The sequence below is a fragment of the Perca flavescens genome, chromosome 1 (genome assembly GCF_004354835.1).
Source record: "Perca flavescens isolate YP-PL-M2 chromosome 1, PFLA_1.0, whole genome shotgun sequence".
In the NCBI taxonomy this organism is placed as follows: Eukaryota; Metazoa; Chordata; class Actinopteri; order Perciformes; family Percidae; genus Perca; species Perca flavescens.
The window spans coordinates 33,942,079-33,968,421 of NC_041331.1; the positions used below are offsets into that span (position 1 = coordinate 33,942,079).

The 26,343-nt window shown below is 41.6% G+C and overlaps 1 long non-coding RNA gene across 2 annotated transcripts in view; it reads left to right on the forward strand.

Annotated features, from left to right (window-relative positions):
• The window catches only part of LOC114565760 (uncharacterized), a 161,827-nt gene that overhangs the window by 87,837 nt on the left and 47,647 nt on the right, over positions 1 to 26,343 (forward strand). Inside the window, exon 5 of one of the 2 annotated variants that reach the window (XR_003693981.1) lies at positions 1,102 to 1,401. The exons of the other annotated variant lie outside the window; for it this stretch is intronic. This is a non-coding gene — a long non-coding RNA (uncharacterized LOC114565760). Of the gene's footprint in view, positions 1 to 1,101; positions 1,402 to 26,343 lie in introns of those variants that run through there. 2 annotated transcript variants of the gene reach the window in all.

The window sequence follows — 26,343 nt, forward strand, 5'->3', positions numbered from 1 at the left end:
CGCTTCTTTATCGTCATCGTATTAAACCCGCCAATAGCACGCCAGGTGGATAAGTCAGTTTGTGATTGGTTTCCGCAAAATTGTAACGGAAGCAGGATAGATAAACGTACAGGTTTCCAGCCTGAGCTGCAGGGCGAAATCAAATCGCCGGGGCTGGGTTTACCTAGTCTAGTCAAATATCACTTTAAAGAACAATGTGACTGCATAGTCACAAGAAAATTGTACTGCAATGTTTCTGCAACATTTAGTTCACCTGTCTTAATATACTGAATCAGGAATCATGGAAACATGCTCACAACTGAAACACTAGACGCAGTTACAAAATAAGCGTATGCGTTGCCCTAAAAATCTGTTTCCTAAAAGCTGCTTGTGTGACAGCCACTATGCCGGCCTTTGGTTGTTTTCTTTTTTGATGTGGCAGAATCTTGGTTGCACTTGTTCTGGTGGTAATGTAACAAAAGCTAGTACCAGAAGTCTTTGTGCTCGGATGTGTTTGAAAAAAAAAAGGGGGACAGCAACATTTTCTCTTCAAACACTGGGGGTGGTGCATGAAAAAGTAAATGAGCATCCTAATATCGGGGCCTCTTAATTTTTCAGCAGATGTGATGAAGTGAGTTTCGACTGATGTTTCCTGAAAGTTGCAACACGTGTCCCTCTTACCCGGCTGGTGCAGTCCTCTCGTCTACAGATGTGTCGCTTGATGTACCCTTTGAATGGCACACTGCCACTTAATAAAATATCACTCTTGCTTTGACAGGGAAGCCTTAATTGAGTCCCTCGTCAGTTTTATCAAACTGTGTGTTATCGTCGTTTGAAACTTTTTTCCTCTCTTTCCCCCCACAGTCTCTTGCTCTTATGGAATATGCTATCAGTTGAATCCTCTGTAACCAAAAGAGAAGTGCGGCGGTGTTGAGAAAAAGAAAAAAGTGAAAGCGAAAATAAAGAACAAGAGAACAAGTGAGAGAGAGCCAGAAAGAAAGAGAGAGAGAGGGAGAAATAGCCAAGAGAGACGGATGCGGAGAAAGAGCCTTCCGAGGCTATCTTGTCATTGGATTCATAATTCAGGTTCATGATTTTAATTTCCCTCTGTTCTTATCAAAGGCCGGTGGAGCAGCAGGGGGAAGGCTGGTAGTTAGCTGGATAACTGCATATGAGATGAGCTGCAGCGCCCCGTCAATGCCTGGACGACATAATAGGGATGGAAATGTGCCGAGAAGAACAGAGTATCCAGTCACTCACGGCGACTTCCTCTTTCAACCAACAAAAACCCACAGTCGTGCGTTGTTTACAAAACCCCTTTTTTGACATCATCTGCCTTTTTCCTCAGAAGCCATGAGCAATCTCTCTTCCCCCAAAGTATATTCAGTCACACACACCGAGAAAGACGATATGCTTGTGTAAACCCCCAAAATACTGCAGATGAATAATGAGTTTTGACTGTTTGGGTGAAGTCTTTTGATAATATTCTTGTGTATGTTTATAATGAAAATGCTGTTCAACTAAAGTGTATGTGTTTACTACAGTGTAGGAACCCTCCCTTTCCCTCTATCTCTATTTCCTTGGCTTTGGTGCTTACAGGACTCAGTAGTGCCACAGTACTTCTCAGTCAGCCATTTGATCATTAATTTATCACAGTTCCAGTTTGTTTGACAGGTGCAAGTGCTTTCATCTGACTAGCACTAGGCATTGCTGAATGAACAAGGTAACCCAGACCTGTGTGTTGAGTAAGTAGGTGAGCTTGGAGCTGAATGAACCAATAGGTCCCTCTTCAGAATGAGCAATTGCGCCAACATGGGCCTTCTGGATAAATGGGCATGTGAGCTGGCCTGTAAACCAAATCAGTCATCAAGTCAGTCACGCAGGCCTGCCGTGTAGCATGTCGAACCTAACAGCAGAGAGGGGAGTCCAGTACGTGCTGGTCCCCCACTAACTCCACGCCAGACTCCTTTAGATCCCAAATGTCAGTAGTCCAGGTGCAGGTAGGATGTAGAGATCTACTCCAACTGCTGTTGCATCTGCACTTCCAGGAATGGCTCTACTTTTCATTCCCATGCCCCATTACCGCAGTCCCAAGTGGTGTATACGATGTGTCACTGCAGAGGTAGTACTAGGGCTGGGCGATAAGGAGAAAATCAAATATCACGATATTTTTGACCAAACACCTTGATATCGATACCGCAACGATATTGTAGTGTTGACTATTGGTGCTTTCACAAAATATTTACACAATGATATTTTTTATAAATTATCAAATTTATCAATTAGCAAATAATAGAACAGTTACAACAGTCTGGTAAGTTCAGAAAATGACATCACTTTACTGTAATGCAGCCTTTAAAATCGGGAAAAGGCAACATTTGTACCATATTACGATATTATGATATCCAAAATCTAAGACGATATCTAGTCTCATATCACAATATCGATATATTGATATATTGCCCAGCTCTAGGTAGTACTGCCAAAATGATTTGTTGTTGTCTCTGATATTTATTTACCACTGAGCCTTGCGACTTTATCATTTACTAATATGCCACAATTTACACTGAATGCCTTGATTGCCTTGAAAGGATGAAGGCCATACCTGAACCCTGGTCAGTTTGACTCTCTCTTTTCAACCGTTGTCTATCACGGTCTCAGTACAAAGAGTCAACACTCCCAGCAACATGCCTCTCTCTTCTCTTCTTCCTATACTCTCTCTCTGACATCTGCCCTCTGACTAGTTCCTAATCAGTCCAGTGACAATATATTTGAGTCGCTCATCACCACACCCTGGTCAACATTGAACTTCACCAATTGCCCAGAGTCACATGTAGTGCTGGATTTGGAGAAAAGGGTCCAAAGGCAGACCTCACTTCCTGGTACACCTGTGCTGACCGAGAAGGTCTTCGAGCGAATGGGATGAGGGCCCTCCCAGGGCCTTAGACATGGGAGTTCTAAAGGATGGGGTATTCAGTGACCAACACCTATAGAAAGTTCTGCTGGTGACTGATCATTCATAAAACCTCCCTATACCTCATATGACAGTCTTGTAGTTAGATTCCACTGGATGTTCTCCGCTTACCTGCACATTATGGTGGAGCATTCTTCTCACTCCTCTCCCACTGCCATGTGTGTTTCTCAAAGTACAAAGTAAGGTTGTATTATACTTTAAAATGTGCATTTATCTTAGCACTTATTAGCAGGGATTTCAAATTATGACAAGTATTGCCTCATTGTTGAATAGTGGGGAAAAGCCTCATGTAGTTAGCAATAAAGTTGGTGGATGGAGTAAACGTGTCATTTGTGAGCAAAGATACCAAATTTCTCTACAGACTTGGATTTTGACAGTGTCTCTCTATCTGTCTGTCTGTCTGTCTGTCTGTCTGTCTCTTTCTTTCTCTCTCAGAATATTCTCTCTCTCTCTCTCTCTCTCTCTCTCTCTCTCTCTTTCTTTAGCTGCAGATCATTAAAAGCCGACCATCTCCTCTCCAATATTCAATATTACTTCTGCTCTCTAAACTCACCACCAATTCTATTATTAAAGCATTCTTTTCATTCAGATGCTATGAATAACATTGTTTTTGTATTATTTATATAAATATGGTGCGTACCGGATGCTCTGAAAGACCTGGAAGCCGAGGTTCTCAGAGGAGACACGTGTTGGCTCTCCCATATGGGCCGTTCGTACCTTTCTTCTTCATCCTGTCCTCTAGCGCCAAATCTGTCAGAATTTTCTTTTTTTATGCAAATCATTTTTTTTGCTGGTCATGATTGAATCATATTGCTTGAGCGGTTTAAGTACACTACAGTGTTGAACAATCGCACGGAACCCATCAATACTCTAGTTCTCCTGTGTTTTCTCTCTTTCCAGCCTCTTTCTTTCTTTTCCCTCCCTCTATCCCCGGAATCAAGGTCTGCTGGGGCATTTTTTTTAGACAGAGGCTTCCTGGACTATTTTGGTATCAAAGCTTTGAGGCAGCAAGAGGCATGCTCTCTGAAGTTGACATGTAAGGAGAGGAGGGCCTTCCTCTTTCACTGGTTTGTAGGGGGCAATGGGAGGGGGGGTTCACTCAGTAGCCCTGCCAGGAGCGGTCTCTTCTGGGTATATGAGCCTCAAACGCTCCCCTTCAAGCCCACACCCTCCCGAAGCATTGGGAAGGCTTACGTTTCACATGTGCCCAGACTGTATGTGGATGTATGGTGTCATGATGGGGTGTGTATGCATGAATACATTTATGCGTTTGTGTGTGCACAAGGAACAGTCGTGGCGGTGCTTTTGAGTGTTGTAACAAAATGCAGTTGTTTTTGACACATTTTTGAAAAAATGTTGACCGAAACAAAGCAACTTCATACATTGGCAGACCCAAATGGCGGCAAAATGTAACTTCTTTTGTTTTCTTTCAAAAGCCATGACGCAATGGCATCCACGTACACAGTCTAAACTAAATTAGTTTTAACTAGTGGATGAAGGGGTGGTCGGAGTCAGTCATGTTTTCATTTTTCTTAAGATTTTTACTTGAATGAACTCCTAATCACAAAGTCCAGATGTTCAGTTCCTCACTTATATTTGTAAACAATATTTTATTTGTAAGCCAACCTGATATTAGAAATCGATTTGGCAAAATAGGGTGAATTTCGGTCTCTGAGGCAGCTCCATTTTAATAAGGATTAGATTGTATTTTATTTTTATTTTTGCATAAACATCTTGGCTGCAGCTATAATGTGAATTTAACCAGCTCCAGCCCTATGTGGTAGACTGTTGTCCAGATGACCTCCTCTTTCTTTTCTTTCTATGCTGAGGAAGTTCAGCCTGCAGAGGATCTGACTGTGACTCGGTCTGACCTGGCTAGTCTCTCTACCAACACACTGCTCCCTGATTCATCTGCTGCCAACCCCTTCAAGTTATTCATCTGGAAGAAATATGCATTCATCATTGTATTTTTAATCACACCAAATAGATAGACAAAGAGAATGCCGTAGGGAGAGGGGGAGCAATCTACAATTCCCAGAGCTCAGATGGTATTCCTGCCCCGCATCGCCAAACATTCCCTAAATTGACTCTGAATGAATTTATTTTTAATGTGTGGAAGATGCTCTACCACAGAGAATAGAGATGGTGCGTATATGGGTTTGTGTTTGTGTCTGTCTGCAGTGTAATAGCATGTTTCTGTGTGTGCCTGCCTTTTTTGTATGTTTCTATGTCTATCGGTAATGCAGTTGCACATTGTGTACACATTTACCTGAGTTCCTGTGTGGATGCAAGTGTGTGGTAGTGTCTCTATGTCTGTGTGCACTTGTGTTTTTTGAGATTACACTGGAAACATGAACAAGAAATCAAGATTAGAAGTATGAATGTAGTTTTTTTGCCTAATGTTTTACATTATAAAAGTACGCTGTTTTAAAAGTTCTCTTTCTCACAAATCCACCACAAAGCTGTTCTAGTCGCCCTTGCATCAATCCCTGTTTGACCCATCTCTGTCCCAAATGAAAGCCCGGTATTGTACTAGAGCTGTTTGGCCTAGCCAGCCCCAAACAAATGAGCAAGCTCATCCCTCCATCCTCCATTCTCCGTTCCATTGTATTCATTAATAAATTAATTTATCAGCTCGTCTTGGTTCCAGCCTAATTGAGTCCCATTGCAGCCTTCTAAGTAGGACACGTACGGATTTGACAAATGGAATGGTATCCGGCCCTCAGTCCTTTGGGCTATGCCTTGGCCCTGTACCCTGGAACACACTGCTTTGTTAGCTGCTCCGTGTGTGTGTGTTTTTGTGGATGGATGTGATACCTCTTTCATCTGCTTTGAGCTATCTGTTGATTATCTCAGTGCAGTGTCGTCGTATTCGGTGTTAGCTGGGACGGATTGGAAGGTGGGGGTCGCTTCGGGAAGACAGAAAGAAAGAGAGAACAGCAGAGGGAGAAAGGGGGTTTCCTGTTTCCCCATCAGGGATGAGCCCCTACAGTGGTTTGCCACTGTGAAAAGGGAGGGTCTTCTATAGCTTAATGCCATTACATTAAATTTTAAATAATGTTATGCAAATCAGAAATGACAGGAGATTATCTCCTTGGGACCTTGAAAGGGATTCGTCAGTTCTTATTCCAATAGCCCTGGAAAATAGCCCAGACGTCCTGAGTGGAGAAATATGGCAGGGCGTGACGGAGCCTGCCGCTGCTGAAAGAGGAGACCGTGAGAAAAGGCCCCAAGTGTTGGCTATTAAAATCAATTTACCCAGGAAGTCAATGAAGAGAAATCCCTTAGTAAAGGCACCTCCCAGGACAGCTCAGGGGTCCTGGAAGAGGAGGGCACAAGGGAGGATACAGGATGCGATTGCCACATGCCAAGGTGAAAGTAACACACACGCCAAAGTAGAAGATGGGGGGGGCAGGGACGCTGAGGACTGTGTTTCATATTTTCCCCCAGTGCCTGTTTTATCTCGACAACCCTGCCGTATGTGCAAGATAGTTTTACAGTCCCTCCAGAAAAACGTGATTATGCGATCGCATAATTCAATGCATAATCAGCCAAAGTCCGCATATTCATGCGGGGGCCACATTTTTTTCAAATATGCCGCACCTTCGCTGCATAAATTGCCGATTTCCACGCAAAATACGCAGTGCTTGCATGATTTCATAATCCCCGCATTTTCGTTGCAAAAAAGTCACATATATCTTAGCAGAAAGTTGAAAAAATGTGATACCAAAAAAATGCGTTTACTTCACACAAGAGCAGCCATTTTCCCCTGTTGCCATGGGAACGTTATAAAGTGATGTAATTACGCCACGTGAACATCATCGAAAAGCAGGTGTTGGAGGTTGAATTTGACATGTACTTTGAGCATTGACATATATAAAAGACTTTGAGTCTCTTAAGTTGGTATCCAATAAGAAAGCTATCTTAATATCTGATGTCTACTCAAATTTCTTTGTTTAAGTGCTCCTGCTGTCTATATTATTAACGATTTTTGAAAGTCTTTTGTATCTTTTATTTCCCTCTGTTTAGTCTATTACTTTTATTTTTACTTTAATATTATATTATTTGTGTATATTTTTTTTATCTTATTTGTTTACTTATTGCAATGACTGAATATCTGTAAACTATTTTTGGGAATTAAGTTTAAATAAAGCAGGGTGTTTTTTTCACGTTTTCTTCTCTTTTTCATCAAACCGCAGTTTTTGCAAATCCACTCATTTTTTGCAAGTTCCCGCATTTTTTGCAAGTTCCCACAATTTCATCGCATAAAATTGCATAAATATCCCGCATATTCCATCACATTTTTTTAGAAAACGTGCCGCATAATCAAGGATTTTTGCCCGTAACAATCACAAAAAAACTCTGTCAATCAATTTGATTTGTTATTTGAAATGTAATCACATGGTGATGGAGAATTCTTTGTGAGAGTTGGACGTGGAGGAGAAACAATGGGTTTACAGTGCTGTTAGTTAGCGATGGAGGTCCAGTGGCAGTATGTACTGATATATTGTGTGCACATCATGTTGAGAGATGGCTCTCCATTTTCCTCCACTACTGTCAAAATCCCTCTCCCACCTCTTTTCTACTCTTACTGCAGGTCAGGAGTGCGGCAGCCGTGCTTGCACAACAGCCAGTCTCAATATTGTGTTAAGGACAGAGCCATCCATTACTGAGAAAACAAAGTCGTGTCTGTCTCCAGTGCTTTGGGCCAACAATTAAAGACATCATGCCAGCACAGGGGCACCGGAGGGGTAGAGCAGACCTTATCAGAGCCATTCCATTAAATATTGATGGACCTAATTGAGGTTTTTAGGCACTACAAAGCTTCCTGAAGAGTGTATCTGTTTTTATGGCAAAGTACAGTCTGGTCTCCTGGAGCAGACAGCGAGAGGAGTGCAGTCTTGTGTGTAAATTGCATGCTATGTAGACTAACTGCAGGCAATTGCATGTTATTGAGATGGAAAATGAGGCAGAAACGTGTACCAATGAAATTCTTCTCCCACGGATGGAAAGTATGTCAATACCATGTTATTGTAACAAACTCTTTATTATGATATATCTTAAAGAGAAATGTATGAGGGAAATTGGAAATTATGATCATGTTATGATATTTTTATTCTTTTCTTTTTGAATATTTTCCCTTTTCTGTCAGAAAACAGAAATAGCATCTGGGCTCCCTTTTGGTGTGTATGTTTTCCCGTCTCTCTCTCCCTGTCTTTCAGTCATTTTGAGATAAGCAGGATTACGTTTCCATCTTTTTTTTGCTTGAAATACAGTATATAATATATATAACAATATTAAACTTTACTTCAGCAGTTCTTATCCCTTTCTGTCTCTCTGTGCTGGTCTCTGGTGACACCAGCCTGAGAATGGCAGCTTTAATTTGCAGGAAAACAAGTTGAGAATATTGATTTCAAAAAGTGCTCTCTTCTCCCCTTGGAAAAAAAGAAGAAGAAAAAACTGTCTGCTATGTGAAAACCTGTAGCCTTCAATTAAGTGGGGCTTGTAGGTGTGTGTTTTTTCATTTGGGCATGGTGTTCACTTGAAATGACACATTAAAGACTGTGTTTTACTTCAATCAGACTGTGAAAATATACACACAGACTTAAGTGTGTCTTGAAGGGCTCCGACGTTGGCACACACCCCGCCACCATACAGCACCAGACAGCTGGGCGGTATTTATCTTAGAATAAGAACCATGTTCTTCTGCTCCAAGAAGGGAAACATTGCCTTTCCCACTTCTGAAGACGACACGTGTCGTGGAATTCATGTCAGTTGATGTTCACAGGTCTCAAGTCTCACTTCTCCTTCCTAAGACTTTTTGTAAAGCACAATAATCGTATACAGCCTTTTTTTTTTTTTTTTTTTTACCCATACACAAAACGAGCTGTGCTCCTTGGCTCCATCCCCATGCTGGACTGTTGAACCACTGCATTTCTATTTATTTTGACTCACAATAAACCTGCAGCGATTCATTTGATCTTGTTTGGTGAATAGTCAGTCCCTGTGGTAAGGCTTATCCCCTTTAATGCAAGGCCTATTTGGGGTTCTGATCTGGTGCTTAGGGCCAGGCAGAGTTTGGTATCAACGCAGGGACTGACTGGAGCTAGTGGTTGTAACACGCCATCCCAAAGGCTTTGGAAGTCATCCCGCTAATACAGACATGACTAAAGCTCCCTATCATCCCCCACAGAATGACACTGCATGGCTCCAAGACTTAACTCTTACAAAGAGCTTAAATATCTTAGATGTGTAATGCATAATGGAGGTGGGTTCTGTACTTTGGGGCACAGTATTCCCATCGCTATACTAGGCTGTACTACAATAGCATACTGGCTCGTTCTCCGTATCACGCAGCAGTGTTAACATTGACAAGTGTTTTTGGATGGCTGAATTATGAAAGGCCACAATGATAATAAAAAGATAAAGTGCATTACCAGATGCCCCTTTTTTTTGTGAAAACAGCTATTCATGTTGATCGCGATATCCTCCTCTGTTGAGTAACAAACCATTTGTTCTCCCTTTCTCTTTGTTTCTCTTTTTGTCTCGATCCCTGTGTGTGTGTGTGTGTGTGTGTGTGTGTGTGTGTGTGTGTGTGTGTGTGTGTGTGTGTGTGTGTGTGTGTGTCATGTGTGTTTGCATACAATGTGTGCTCAGGTTTCCTGAAAAGGGGGTTGGAAGCTCCCCTAGTGGCTCCTCCAGAGAATAACCTTAGAGAGTACTGCTCTGCTCAGCAGCAAGTTAATGGCACAAAAAATAGCAAACACATTACTTTTTTGTTTCCATATAAGCAGTCCAACTGTGTACCTTCTATTTTCGTTTGCTTACATATATATGTAGAGGGAAAGGCTTGTTTGTGAAACTGTGTAAGCTCAAAAATAGTGTAGGTATTTAGTGTTTGCAATTCAAGTACAATGTTCTCATCAACCACTACTAAATAAAATAAATGTGTTAAGGGAGAGAGTTGTTTATTTTTATATACATGATTTTCAACTTGCAAGATGTTAATTTTTTTCTTGCCTTCACAACCACTATGATTCAGCTTAATACATTCTGTTTAGTACTGAGAAATGTAGGCTGCAGGATAGAGCCTTGGAGAGTATAACAATAATATGATTTTTAACTTAGATATCAATGTTTTATTGTTCAGACACTCAGTTTAATCCATGCAGCATTATTGGGACATACTTGCAGCCAAAGCCAACCTACACCTATCAATTCAATCTTAATTTGGGCTGCAAACAGAGTTCCCAGTGCTGTTGGTCACGAGACAATGCAATGGATTTCCACACAGACCTCCATGTGTGTGTGTGATGGCAGTAGATAGCCTCCCATTGAGCAGGTAAGCAATGCTGCCCTCTGATTAATGCAATCGAGAAAATATATATGGAAACAGGCAGCAGTTTATATGTGTGTCAGCATGTCTTTGCATACACAAATATGAGTATGAACATGTTGCTATGGGTGTGTTATGCATATTAATTGAGCCTTTGGCTAAACGCGAAGTGGTCCATCATCTCTAGCATACACCTCATGCTATTATGAGCTCAAAGAAGTGAACCATCTCCCTTGGCAGGACACTACTGATAAGGCTATTATGGCTTGTTATCTACACTTCACCTTTTATTTGTTTTGATCTTTAAGTGGTGTAACGTAATATATGTGTATGTGTGAGAAGAGGGTAGCAGTGAGGGAGGTGCCGTCCCCATGTGTTTGTTCTAAATTGATTACCTGCTTCCTATTTTTTCATCATCTTGTTCTTCCTCTTTGCATGTGCTGTGCTGCTGGTCGGCTGATTGTATCAGGAAGCGGTCAGCAGCCCCGGATATTTCAATTTCATTGGATTTAAAGAGGACTGGGAGGAGGTGTGCACATTAGCGCCTCAATACAATCGCATTTGTCAGCATGATCCTTTTTAAGTGCATTTCAATTAAGCTGCGATTCTTTGATTTTATTATGCCCCGGCCTTGCCGGCAAAATGCTCACTGCTGGTTGAACAAGGCTCCGTCTAATGTACACAATTTAATTTTCTTAATTGAGCTAACGTGCTTTTCATATCCTAATTCCTTGAATAATCTTTGATTCCTATATCTGCTGCGGGAGGCTTTTAATGAAAGAGGGCAGCCTAAAAACATCTGTTAGACCCGTGATTAAATCATCCGCATAACATCTGCATTTATGAGGGTGTTAGCATGCTGCCTGGCCCTTTATCTATTTTGGGCAATTATCTTGCGTGGCGGTAGTAATACGAGATATAAATATGGATGTGTTTGTGTGGTTACCCCCTCTCCTTCGCGCTGATGACTGTCATTTGGCTTTGTTTCCACAGAGAACTCTGGCTATTGATACAATGTACCACAAGTCTCCTTTAAACAAAAGGAGGGGGATATGCTTTGTTCTTTGTTTGAGCAGTGTGCAAAAGGTATTTGTGTAGACTCCTCTTCTGAGAGGTGGGAGGCATGTTAAGCAAATCCTGTTTTCTTTCTGGCAAGTGGTTAGGTAATTGATTAAGCTGTTAAACACACACACACCGCTGCTCACCCTCGCACACACTTGCACTCACACCATGCTCATGTGCATCCTCGATCACCAACACATGGATGTGTTACACAGTGTTTCCATACCTGCTGACTTCACACAGTGTCGCTGGAGTACCAGCAGAGAGCCTTCTAGAGTTCTCCCCCCTCCCTCATTCCCTCCATCGCCACCTTACATCAGACCCACTTTTATCAAGAATCATACGAAATGGGGTATCAAATGAAAGCCATCGCTCTACCTCCTTATCCCCATCTACCTTCCCCTTCTCTTCTTCCTCCCTTCCTCCCCCTGTCCTTCCTCCTACTCATTCCACGTCTTCCTGGTGGCGTGGTCATCTGTCCATTAAGAGGGGGTGAGTCAGTCACCTGCCGTTTGGCCCCCTCATCGTATGACACACGGTGGCACAGCACGGCTGTCATCGCCTCCACCGAGCCTGGATCAGGTGACCAGATTATCTCTCTGTCGGCTTCCATTTCCCACATACTCCTGTGCTACACTGAAAACAGATCGAGCACAATCGGGGTGAAACCAGCCAAATGACCAACCAGTCCACAGCCTGCAATTTCGACGACGTGTCAGAGAAATGCATAGGTCAGGCCTTGTTTACTCAAAGGTCTGGGCATTAGGTCTAGGGTTTGGTGGGCGAGGTTCCAAAGTGTGTGATGCTACTTGTCAAGCATACACCTCTCTGAGCTGAAAACCATGTTGTTTGGGTTGGTGGCGTGGCCTAGTCGTTGGAGAGATTGTTGGGTATTTAGAAGTACGCAGGTTCAATTTCAGGCTGCACCGACCACTGTGACCATCCTGTCCAGTCATTAAGGCTACTGACATTGCTGCTGTCTGCAGGGATCACTTGGAGTTATATGTGACAAAGCAAATTTTTCAAACTTAACTACCTTTTGGTGTAATGGGTTGCAATAGGTAATTAAAATGATTGCTGAGCATCCAGAGTTGTACTTTGCAACATGGGCTTTCAGTGTTGTTGTTATGTGTACTGTGAAGAGCTTTCTGAAAAAATGTCCTTGACTGATTACGTAATGCATCACATAATTAATTAGCTAAAGTCTTGAAAGTATACATCAAGAATGGAGTTTAGAACTTTTTGACATCACTTGCTTGGACTGACTTTGTCAGCCAGAAATCCACTACCCTGACTCTACAAATCCAACTTAGGTAAATAGTTGTGTAGTAGTGTTAATCTTTCAAAAAAAAATTGTATATTTCAGCTTTGATTGCAGTTGCTGTTGATTAAAGCCCGCTTTATGACCTATAAAAGGTGAATGGGTCAACATGGACGAAGGGAGTTGTCTAAGTTCAGCCAGATGTTGTTTGTTTTATTGTGTCAAAGCAATGCCATGTCATTCATTACACGCCTCTGTGGTCGTGGACAGATGAGTGTCTTCAGAGCGTAGCCACACCCAGGGATAAGGCTAATTGCTGCTGTACTGCCATTGTCTTTAAAGCCCCATTTTGTGGCGGCCGTGATAAGTGGTGCAACAACAAGGGACACATGGATGCACACTGGCAGTGCCCTTCATGTGGTGGCCATAGTTTTGTTTCTGATTATGGAACATGATTTTGTTTTTTTCCTTCTCTCATCTTGTGTTTTTCTTGCTGTCTCTCTTTGTGCCCGGTCTCTTTTAACTGCTTGGGTTTGGCTCTCCATGGGCGGTGCTGTGTCCCTAGTGCCGGCATGGAGGTTGTCTCTGCCTCACTGGTGCCCACATTAGGGAAAAACTTCCCCTAACCGCTGAACCCACCCAGAACCTTTCTGCCCCAGGCTCGTTTTCCCCTCAGTGACTGACTTTTATTCGCTGCGCACAAAAAAAAAAAAAAAAAAAAAAAAAAAAACACAGCCAAATAATAATTGAAGAGGGTAGCTTGAAATTCAATCGTAAGAATAGTACAGCAATATCACCTCAAGGAAGTATGATTGACATTTTTAAACAACAATATATCATTCAAAAGAATTCTCATTAAATGCATTTGGCTCTGTGTGGTTAGCATTGCAAAAGAGGAATTATCTGCTCCGTCTGGTTGTGTTTGATGGTGCATATTCCCCCAGGACCAAGCCTGTGAGAACTTCTTGTCTAGCTACTCCTCACTTTAATGTGTAAAATGTTTTTGGCAGATGCTGCAGTAAAAGTCCAGTGCCATCAACTCATTCTGCCTCTTGTGCTCTCCCTATAGACAAATCTCAGCGCCAGTGTAGAGAGAGAGAGAGAGAGCTCAAATCCTTGACCTGCCCCCTTCCCTGGACCTCTCCTGGTGTAGTGGAGTGCAGTAATCTGACCAGTGCACTCCTTGCAGACACAGCCGAGTCCCCTCTGTTGTGCTATTATCAGCTGAGTGTTATTACCCCTCTTTGCACAGGAAAATATGCCTTGATTTCCATCGACCCGACCGCGAATCAATGCTTTTAAAAAGCTGAGACACCTTTTACTTAAGAGCAAAAGCATGCATTTTATGTTTTGACATGGTCATATTGATTGGGGTGGTGGGGAGACGGGTGGAGTTGGAGTGGAATGGAAAAGGAGTGGGGGGGGGTTGACCTCTAGTCTCTAGTTCTTTCTCTCTCTCCTCCAATCTTCGCGCTACTCTCTTTTGCGCTCTCGGTCACTGCCAGTGTTTGGTAACACTGCCATCCTTAATGGCTTTCCTGTACTCCATCCACATCCCCCACCCCCTCCCCGCTCAGCCATCCTTCTCTTGTCTCTTGTATCCACCTCCGCGCGCCCATCCTCTTCTCTCCCCCCATCTTGTCTTTGGAAGCCCCCCTTGCACTGTGCATTTCTTTCCCCCCCACTAATCAATACTCAGTGCTCACCCCCCCCCCTGTCCACACCCCACGTCACTCACATTTGGCCCGCTGATAAATTATGGATGGGGGCCTCTCACATCACATCTAAAATTTCTATTGTGTTTGTCAATGGATGATCGATACTTCACCTCGCCTCATCCTCAAAGCCCCCCCACCCCCCGTGCCTCTCCTCTCTTTCCACTTTCATCCCCTGTCTCTTCTACCATTTTTTGTTTGTTAATGATTTTGGTTAGCTGGAAGTGCTTCTGGTGCTGGGGTCTCTAGGGCTTCTTTTTTCTTTTTTTTTATCCCACTCTTTCCCATTCCAAAATGTCGCAAACATATGTCGACAATGGCTTCAGACAAAACACCAGAGTTTGAAATCTGTGGCTTGATGATAGTTTGTGGATGAGCACTCGCGTTTGACAAAACCACATAGGCCTCCATCTTCCATTCTCCTCAGCAGCTTTTGCCCACCCCCACACCCCGGAAGTTGTGAATGCAAATGCAACACTGGACGTTTGAAGTGCAAGGGCATTTGACAAATGACAGAGACTATAAACCGCCAAACATGCCCTTAAGCTGTCATTCTGACTGAACTTTATTTAGCTGTCGGTGTTTTCCTCTTAATGTATATACAGTTTGTAGACACTTGTATAACCTTCACCATTAACAGAGAAGGAGAACCCACTCACCCATACACTTTCCCACGCACTTGCATACATCCACAAGCGTCAGCTTTTGTTTCTCACACTTATACCCTCAACTCTCTCACTTTCTCTCTCGCACATATACAAACCATGCAGGGTCAGAGCAGTATTGGGGGTGTAATTTAAGTGGCTTTGGGCTTATCACAGCCTAAAGTTCAGCTGTGATCTCTGGCCCTGAGCAACACCTGCTCATCACACCAGATATCACCTCCCACCTGCTGATTGGAGAAACTATGCTGCCTTATAACTTCAGCGGCAGCTCCCTGCCTCCTTTTCCATGACCACTTAACCCCTGACATGGCCTTTTAAGTGAGGGTTCTGGTATGTGTCTGCCAGCCTTAGCTTGGCAGCCGAGCCTTTGTGCCATTACCTTAAGTAACATGCAATCTCCTGTCAGCAGTGAGGCAAGAAACCACTTCAAACTACTACTCTCGAGAAGAGTAGACAGACATTTTCCCCATTTTTGTCTCTATGGATGCTTCATCAGGATTTGATGGTCTGGCTTCGGAGTGGCCAATTTTATTTGCTGGCCTTTGTCTTTACTTATTTGGGCAGGAGGGAAGTTACAGCAGCAACACTAATTCAATTCAATTTTTATTTATAGTACCAAATCATAACAAGAGTTATCTCAAGACACTTTACAGATAGAGTAGGTCTAGACCACACTCTATAATTTACAAAGACCCAACAATTCTAGTAATTCCCCCAAGAGCAAGCATTGGCAAGGAATAAGAGAGGAGAATGCAGTGGAACACGCAGCAAATTCCTTTCAGAAAAAAACAAGACTAGCCAAACTTTTCTGTTGCTTTCTGTAGTTTGTTTGTATCTTCTACTTTGCATGGAAGTAAAAAATGAACAAGTTGCATATTCAAATTTTAAATCACGCTTTGATGGTTTATCTTTACTTATTAGAACCACAAGACACGGGCATAGTAACTCAGTGCTCTCAGGGAGGGTCAAAAAGAGCCGAGACCGGCTGGGCTCGGTCTCTCAGAGTGTGATCTGCTTCTTGTCTGTCTGCACCTCCGCACCCTCTTCATCAGTGGCAGGTCAACAGCCCAACATCCCACGCACCCAGTTGTCCATTCCCATAGCCCTGCCATGCCCCCGCCCTCCCTTTCCAAACCAGGCAAGGTGAAAATCTTTAAGACCAATCTCCATCTCCAGACTTCCTCAGACACGCCTTACTGGCTTATACGAGGAGCCCAAGTTGACCCTTGCTACATAGATAGACAAACACACACAAGCATGCACAAATTATCTTATATAGACTTGTGCGCGCACACACACACACACACACACACACACCGGCACACAAACAGCCCGACTGACAGACAAGCCACAGAGCAGCATGGCATGCCAGGCAGGAACAAAATCTCTCCCTGAGCAGAGGTCAATGGCTTTTATCTTAAGTATGTCTGACCTTAGTGTGTGTCTCATTCATCTGAAGGTCTCGCATGCATAAGAGTAGCTGCTAGTAAATGTTGAATCATGGGTATCTATTTCTGACTGTGAAAATCAGTGTAGCAGATATTATCTGTAACATAGTAGGCAAGAGGCTGAGTTGAGATTAAAAAGATCACCATACCTAATATAATTGGTTAGTTTGATCCCCAAAAGCCATAAGGTCAGTTATCAACCTCATGTGCATGTCCAAGTGTTCTTGAGTGTGAGTCTAAAGCCCTGCTTATCACTCATTGTGATGTAAGGCACTCTGGATAACAGCATCAGAAACAGTTATTTCAAAAATGTAGAAATGTTTGTCGAGAGATAATATTCCGGATAATATTATATAGGTAGGGATTGGTATGTATATTGTACTCACTGGTGTATCTCATCTATTCAGCCATGATTGGACCATTTACTGGGCAAACATTTCAATTGTGTTTGACCCCTCTCAGGAAGGCTGACATTGCTCCCTTTCACTCTTTCTATATGTCTTTCTCTTCCATTCTGTTTCCCATCAAGCGCGCACACACACACACACACACACACACACACACACACACACACACACACACACACACTCCTCTCTCACTTTCTCGTCAACTGCATCCTTCACATGCCCGAGTTCTGTGGAAAAGGTGGTGTCATCCTCCGCTCTTAGCCGTCGGTTCACATTTGCCTCCAAGCGCAGCGAGACTTCCTGATTTGTGTGACAAACACAAATGCCTTTAAATTCCCACAGCCTCGGCTCCTTGCCAGCTTCATACCTTGTAATGCATTATTCACATCCTCTCTTGCAACCCACTCCCCACCCACCCGACCCTCTTCGCATCAGGAGAGGGACAGCCACACACTACTTCCCTGGCAGAAAATCTATACGGCCTTGACGTCTTTGCTTCAAGTGGGCAATTAATAGAACCACAAGCCGGATCTATTTTTTCTCTTATAATTGCTTGTTAAAGGTGTAGATATAATGATGCAATTAAATGACAGTGGACATTTTTTTGGCAATGAGACCATGATTGTGAATGCACGTTATTGGTGATTGTGCTGAGTCAGTTACGGCCTCTCCAGGATACTAGTTGTGTGTTCCCTAAACTAAGAAAGAACATGTGTATATATTGATAGAGATGGGTTGTGTGTGTGTGTGTATATATATGTGTGTGTGTGTGTGTGTGTGTGTGTGTGTGTGTGTGTGTGTGTGTGTGTGCGTGTATATGCACCTCCTGTCAGTCACCCCCAAGCCCTCCTATCATAACCTTAGGATTCCCAATGCCCTAGTGATTTATACTGGTTGAGACATATTAGATATCAAGGCAATGGTAGCTGTAATCCCCAAACTACTCCACTGAATGCTTGAAATGGACTCACTATTTCTCATAAATGTCTGCTAGGGTTACAAGTACTTATATTGCTCCTACCTCTCCTCTTACTTTTTTATAAAAGCAGAAAAAAAACTGACACTGGCTTTGTTTGTGTGACTTTTGTGCGAGCGTACTTGACTGGTCAAATTGCTGTTCTTGTTTACCAAGCACAGTTTCAGACATATTTGCGTGTGGTTTCGTCGGGAATGTTGAATATCTTAACGTCACCCCATTGCCGTGCCAACACACAAGCAAGCTAAGCACCCCATGCTGCGGCCGTGGGGCCCTCGCAGTATAACCTGTCTTTCTTGCCGACTCACTCCCATGGGCTGACACCCTGCTGCAGCTGAGCAGAGGCCCGTCTGCTTCTTAATGGTGAAAAACGAGAGCTGTCATGTCGTAATCGTGTAATAACCGTGCATGGTGTCACTTTCAGCAATTAATGGAGACGCTGTGACTGGGCTGCGTAAATCCTGGCTAAGTCGGCTGCAGCAGGGTACAGCAGCGGAGGGGAGTTGGAGAGGCTTATGTTAGGGTGTGTCCGTTTATTTGTCCCTGCGTTGTGTGTCTAAGACGGAGAGACGTAAAGATTTGCATGTGTCTGAGAGTTTCTACATGTGATTGTCAGAAATATAGGGATTAAAAGTGTGTGTCAGTGAATATTAGGTGATTTAGTTGCATCCATGTTTTTGCTTACACATTTGTGCGGGGGTATAGAAATGTGTCAGTGGCCAAAAGAAGAAAAAAAACGAAACAATAGTGACATTGTTCGGGGGTGGGGCCTTAGTGATGACTTGACAGACTTGTTTTGCTGCCCTCACTGCCCTGGATGTCTTGTCACTCTTCAACTGTGTACTGTGTTATAAATCAACAAAGCCATAAACAATGATCTTTAGTGGAAGGTCACAGTGGAGAAACATATTACAGGGTGGATAGGTTAGGCATTATTGCTCTTATATGATTATCCTGGGGACTGAAGAATATGTTTTAGCTCTACTCTCTTGGGATTGGGATTTCTAGTTCTTTATTGGTTGCTTGCTTTTTTGTTTTGTTTGCGATTTTAACTTACTCTGTTGCTGCTGTTATTAAAATGGCGGAGTAAACAAGGGGATATGAGATAATCAGGCCTTCACTAGTCCAAACTATATGGTCCCAATATGTTAAAAAAAAACCTGTGTGAGAGTAGAGGTCCTAACATACGTCTTACAGAGGAATTTTAGTATTTTTCAAACTGGACCCTTTTTTTCATGCATTTGTGTCTGAGGGACCAATGTTACAGCGTACTCGCTCAGTACTTGACCAATTTCAAAGATTTTGTTTACATAAGTCACTAGGACACAATGCATGGGAAAATAGGGTCCAGTTTGAAAAATAGCGAAATTCCCTTAAAATATATAAAATGTCAACAAGATGATTTTGTCAGGTGTGAGATATATAAACTCTTTCTGTTAACAGCTGTGTTGAAAGTCTCACTATAAAAGTCCTTGTTGAAAGTTGTGTGATAGTCCGTCCCCAGCTAAAGTGGTTGGGAATAAAACTAACCCCACCATCCCTAAATTGTCTGGGTGTGAGAAGGGGTCGGGGGTGCGCTGAGCCTGCCCATAAGGCCGGTCTTTATAGAGGGCAGACAGATGAGGTAAGCAGGGCAAGCTGTCAGTGAGACCAGAGTTATGACTAGAGCAGTCTGCTCCTGCCAAACCCTGCTCTGATTGTTTTAAATTTGTTTGGGGCGTGGGCGGTCTCTGGCTTTATGAGGTGTTGGGAATAGTTGCGTTTGTGTGTGTGTGTGTGTGTGTGTGTGTGTGTGTGTGTGTGTGTGTGTGTGTGTGTGTGTGTGTGTGTGTGTGTGTGTGTGTGTGTGTGTGTACTCGCATTTCTATACCGATGAGGACCTTGACCGGAATACACACTCACACGGTGGGGACTCGTGTCACGGTGGGGACCAAAATCAGGGTCCCCACGGGCAGACCCCTCTCAAAGCATAGAAAACAGCTTCCTAATATGCCCAGTATCAATAACTCCAAAGTCCTCTTTGGGGGGGTTTTCATGAGAAAAATGTGTGTGTGTGTAAGACGCTGACATCCTACTGGCAAACGGTGGTATTGCAAGTGTGTGAACTTTTCTGCGTACATGCGCCCCTCCTGGTAATAAATGGTATTGCAGCATAATGAAAATTTAACTCAGTCAATGATGCGCCCCTCCTGGTGGGAGATGGTATTACAGCATAATACAATTTGAACTTTCTGTTAGCTCAGCCATAGTAACTCAAACTCAGAATACTTAAAATTAAAGTCCTACAATTTGATCAATATCTAGTGGTTTAACATAAAATCAATTTAACCGCCTATTCAATTCCACTTGAAAAAGCTATCTCTGCTTAAACATTTCCTAGAATGTGTTTTTTCTTTTTGTTTAATTTGCAATTGTAACTAAAATGAGGCTATTCATTGTCTAACATAACAAGAGAATTATGAACAAATCTTGTTGCCTTAGTTAAGTTAAATGTTACATTTTACTGTAATTATATTGCAGATAGCTATTTTATCTTTCTGTTATAATACTATAACTGTATTTACTTTGCCAGTTACCTGTTTATAGACCTAAATTATCAAGATAGGATTACTGATTTTCTAAATGTTTTTATCCTGATGATCCATCAACTATACTAGTGAATTAATGAATCTATTTACAAATGGTTATGAAACTGTAAAAAACACACCTCACTATATTGGCCCTTCAGATGCATCTCTAAATGTTCTTGCTCAGTTATTTCTTCATAGTTTTGTTTCATACCATTAGAAACTTGGTAATATAGGCTACTAACCATGCATGCAACATCTTCATCATGTCGAACGCCTGTGCCTAATATCTTAATTTCCTCATTCATCTAATATAACTATATAACCAGACCTAGTAACCTTGCAAAGGTTCGATTTGTGGATTACAGTTCCATTACATTACATGTCATTTAGAGGACGCTTTTTTCCAAAGTGACCTCCAATTGCTACATATGTCAGAGGTTGCACGCCTCTGGAGCAACTAGGGGTTAAGTGTCTTGCTCAGGGACACATTGGTTGATGTATCGCAGTGGGAATTTAACCCAAAACCGTTATGCTGGAGATGGGGTTTCCCATCTGGCCACATATTTCCAAAATACGAATAGGAAACATCATTTTAGGCTCAGAAAGCACACATATCACTGACCATGTCTCTCTGCACTGAGCCCTACAGTGCAGTGTGCTCTCCCCTGCTTTACTCTCTATACACTACTGACTGCCCCTCCAGGACCCCTGTAAAGCTTATATCCAACAATGATGTGTCAGCTTACAGACATGATGTCAAGCAGCTGGCATCCTGGTGCAGCCACAACAACCTGTAACTAAATGCTCAGAAGACATTGAGATGATTGCGGACTTCAGGAAGAGCCCCCCTGAGCACCCTCCATCTGCCCTTAAAGACGATAGGCAAAGGTTCAAGATAATAATCCCATTCTACAAGTATCAGACGTTCCACATTCCAGCACTCTTTAAATTTTCAGGAGTATCCTTCTAATACAGTAGCTTCCGTGGCAAAAGTTTGAGCTTAAAGTTCCAAATGCACTAAAAGCATCTGACACGCGCGTTTGGAAGTACACCCAAGGTTTTAAATGGCCAATACGCAACAAAAGCGTTAGTCTACTCTAGTCTGTTAGCTGTCTCACTGACTGTGATCATAGTTTATTGCTGTGAAACTGGCCACACCAGCTGTGAGAGCAGCATGATAGTTGTGTGTATACGCCACACAGATCCGCTCTACAAACAGCCTTCTATTTATTTTTGTTGATGGTGAAACACGAGGGATGTTTATGATTGTGTGAATCAAGCTCATACTTCTGTGCACCTAAACCATTCAAAAAATGTCACGGCAACTGAGTGAAAGTTTCTCTTAAAAGCCCAGTAATCATTGTGATGGCATTTACAAATGAGCTGAAAAAATGGGAAGGATTGATGCAGTGGAGGATGAGGAACAAGCACTATATCATACATATTTACAATAATTTTTAGTGACCTGCGCTGTCATTAAAAAAACCCCTATCCGGCATCTGTTTTGTAAGTGCAGGGTCGGTCCTCTGGTCATGTATCCATAATCTGGACTATAAACTTGTTCTGTAGCTTAAAGTCATTATAAAAAAAAGTGAAATTGAATGAATGCAACTTAAATATTTCTTAATATAACAAATTAAATGTCCGTTATGGCACAAAAAGTACAATGCCTCTACTGATGGGGGGATCTGTAACATACAAAACCTTTGCCTAAATAGCGACCTTTTCTACAATACTGCTGGTTCTGTGGTGTTGGCGCTTAAAATCTGATGCCTGCAGTGCGCCATGGAAGCATCAAATGAGGCAGGTCAAATAAGGCAGGTCAAAAGAACTGCGTCAATTATCGCTTTCAGTGCGTTTGGGCCTTGATTTACAGCATACAACATATTTTTCTTTTGATAGAGAGCAAAAAAAAAGGTAGTCATCAATATATATAGCCTATTTCGTAATTATAACTTCTGTAATATATTTAAGTTTGGAAAAGTTGGGACCTTTACCTATCATCTTTAACATTCTTGGCTCAGTAGTCACCACTGGGACACACATTCAAGAATACACAATATCCCAGGATCTGAAGTGGGATGCAAAAATCAACACCACTGCAAAAGGCTGAAAGAGCATACTTCCTGCTTCTGGTAAGGTTAAACAGGACTCAGGACTTGGCCAGACTCAGCTGCATTATCCAGTTTGCTAAATCAATCATTGGTTGAAAGCTACCATATCTATGTTTCACCCCTCATTAACAAATAACTATATATATATATATATATATATATATATATTTTTAGATTTCTTTATTTAAAAAGGGACAGTGCACATTAATCAACATGAGTACAATGTCCAACATGTAAATGTGCCAGATTTAGCCGTACCGGCTAATTTTCATCTGCAGTCCACAAACCCCTTATTAACCTTAAGCCCTGCTATTGCTATTGCTTACAAAGAAATCTGTATATTCTGTTTGATAAGATCATTACTTACCCTAGCCCAGATTTTCTTTTTTTTTTTACACTCGCCCCAACCTAGTTTGCTAAAAATCTAATGTGTTTCACATGGATTAATCATGCTGCTGCATCTGTATCCTTCATAACTTGGGCTGTTTAGGTTTAAACAAACAAGCACGTTTCTAACTGTGTGTTCAGGTGTGCCTGGATATTACAGAACTATGGGTCTTCATGTTGAGGTAAATTTCACAAACAGAAAAGTCAAATCCATAATTTAAAGTGTGTTCTCAGTCATCCAGGTTAGAGGATGCATTGAATTACTCAGCAAGAGCTAAATTGTCTTAAAATAACTTCAAAAAAAGACATCAGCAGTCCTCCATTTTAGTAAAAACATGACCAGTCTGGGTCAGTAAAATTGCAATTTCCATATTCCCTTGAATGCAGCAGTAGTGCAGGTGCAGATTGCAGTCCTCCCTCCCCCACCCAATGTCTCAACTGACCTGGTTGTGACCTCTGAAGCAGAGAGGCCCAGAGGAACAGACAGTTTGGCATGAATTCAGTTTGAGGTTATTTCCAAACAAAACCTCACGTTATTTTATGCTATACATGTTCAATAAAGACTAATGCATTAAATATGTATTCATTATATTTATAGTTATTTAAGAAATGATTAAGATATTTTAATACTTAAGTAACAGCTTACAACAGGCCATAGTATGTTGTGATAAAGGCACAACATATAGCAGGGCAGATAATGTTAGCCTAGCACAGACTTTTGCACAGACTATTTCTTTTACATAAAGCTAATGAAAAGGCAAACAATAACAAAAACTAACTTAACAATCGAGACAGAACTAGACAAGCAACTAACTGCTGGCGGCAGTGGTAGAAGAGCAACTCCTGTTTTCTGCTAGATTAAAATTGCTGTGTTTATCAATGAAGAAGGCTTTTAAGAGCATAGACAACAACTTCAATTCCTTTTAGTAAAGGGCTGTCTGATGGCAAAATAAAGCGCGGGAAAAATATTCTAAATATATACAGTATATAGATACTTCGCCAACCAACTCTGTTTCATGGCAGTGTGTGTGCAGATGAACAGCTTTTGTCCGTTGCACCAGCTATCAGTTTGTGTAATGTATCTCAAACTTGGAGTGATACTTGTTGTTCAAAGGAATTCTAATTATAGCTTTTGTATGTGGTTGTTATTATATCACTATTAAGAACCAGAACAAATCAGTTTGCTTGATTTGAGCAACCTTTTTATAATATGGTTTTGATATTTTAGTTATGCCACCTCATTGCTGAACTATCATACCTGATATTCAAGCTCATTTGAAGGTTTGGTGCAGTTCAGCTTTATTGCTTGCCATCCATTCTCCCTTTTTTTCTCACCATGGATACTTCTGATGTTGCTTCAGATCTGCATCTTATCCCTACATTTCATTTACATATAGATAATATAGTATCTTATCCCTACATTTCATTTACATATAGATAATATAGTATAAGCTAACGATGATGAATATATTGTTACTTTTGTAATTAACTTTAAAAAGCTGTAAGGCCTAAAGGGAACTATGAATACAATTCTTAAAACTTTAAGCTCATGTATTAATAACAATACTCAAAACCCTATAATTTCTATGGTCCAGACGGCTTAAAGCTGCCTACACATAAAAGCCGGCAAAATAAGCTCTCTGCTGGCCAATCCATTGAGAGCAGTGCCGCCCAACCAGGCGCTGCCACCCTGGCATCATGCACCTCTCAGAATTGCCGAATTGCTCGCTTGCTCTCAGCACAATTACATTTTTTTTCACTCAAATTCTAAATCAAACACGACATCTTATAGGCCCCTTTCAGTGTATTTTAACATATTTATGGTATTTCATATTTTCATGACAATTTTGAGTAACAAGTGAGAGATTCTGTGTTGTTCTAATAATTGTCTCATTTGTGGTCTAATAAACACTGACTTTATCAAATTGGAAGTTTCTAATATATTATAGAAGAGTTTAGACCAAAGATTGGCGACAGACACTACTGTTTTAGAACATTGCAGTTTCAGCAGTCTACAAACCAGCTAATGGTGTTGCTGCGACTCAGCTGGTCAAGTCTCTAGAGGCTGGTTTTAAAACGTTAGAGACGTCTTCCGTTTCAACAGAAGTCAGCTGGTCAAGTGAGCTTACAAACTATAGAAATAAAATGATCCATAATGCATTTATTTCTGTTACAAACTGTCAGCTGGTGGAAATGGCAGTTTTAGACTGTGGCTCAACGAGCGCTGCAACCAGGGTTTGTGGTGGAGCGAGTTAGAGAGAGATTGAAGAGAGGGAGCTGCGTTATAAAGTTGAGAATCAGAACTACAATATATGAAATATATTTTGATAAATGTTATGAACATGCAAGATAAAAATATGTATAACAATTATTATTAATTAATTTTGTATTGATGGGGAGAAAAATGTATTAATTTAGTATAAAAACAACCCAATTATAATGAAGAAATTAATTTCAAATAATGGCAAATATTTGTCTGCTTATATGCTAAAACTTTCAGGGTTTGTAGCGTATGGTTTAAATTGTAGTCTTAAATTGAGCTAATGTTACCACATTTAAAAGAAAAACACTGTTACACACAATCTGTCATGTTCAAGTCCCCATCCTGACCACGCCCATCCCCCACTCTGGCCATGCCTTTACCATGTGGCGAACATGAGGTGTGTTTAGGGTCCCCTGCGTGTCCAGGCCCTCCCCTTACATTAGGTGAGTTTGACATGGTGTGAACTCAAATATCAACTGAACAGATAAGAGCACGCTGACATGCACAAGCATATACAGATATTTTGATGAATGTTATGAATATTTATTATAATTATTAATTTTTGCTAATGAGGAAAAATGTATCCATTTAGTATGTACACTTGTCATTGGCTTAATTTTGAGGAAAAAAACTAACTAATAACAAATTAAAAAATAATTATTTTTATTTCAAGTTAAGCCAAAAGCATTTGTCTGCTTATATGCTGAAAGATTTCAGGGTTCGCTTGGTTTCGATTGCGGTCTCAAATTGAGCTACTGACGCCGTTTAAAAGAAAATACTGTTACACACGTATGTCATGTTCAAGTCCCCATCCTGACCACGCCCATCCCCCACTCCGGCCATGTGGCAAGTGTGTGTGCCGGAGTCCCCATGGTGTCCAGCCCTCCCTCACGTAGCTGTGAACTCTGCGCCAGATCTTCACTGCATGGACGAGAGCAGGCTGGAGTCATGGATCAGGGAGATGGTGAGTCTAAAATTGATTTTACTGCCATTTAAACCGTTTACAATTCTGTTTAAAATAGATTTGTACTGTTATCACATGTAAAAGCAACTCTTATAGATTAATTTGAAAGTAAAATGTTAGAAGGCTAACTTATATCTTGTCAGCCAAATAAGTTAATGCTAGCTAGTTTAATGGCAGCTAACATTACAGTTTATAAACCAACACCATCTTAGTTTACAGTAA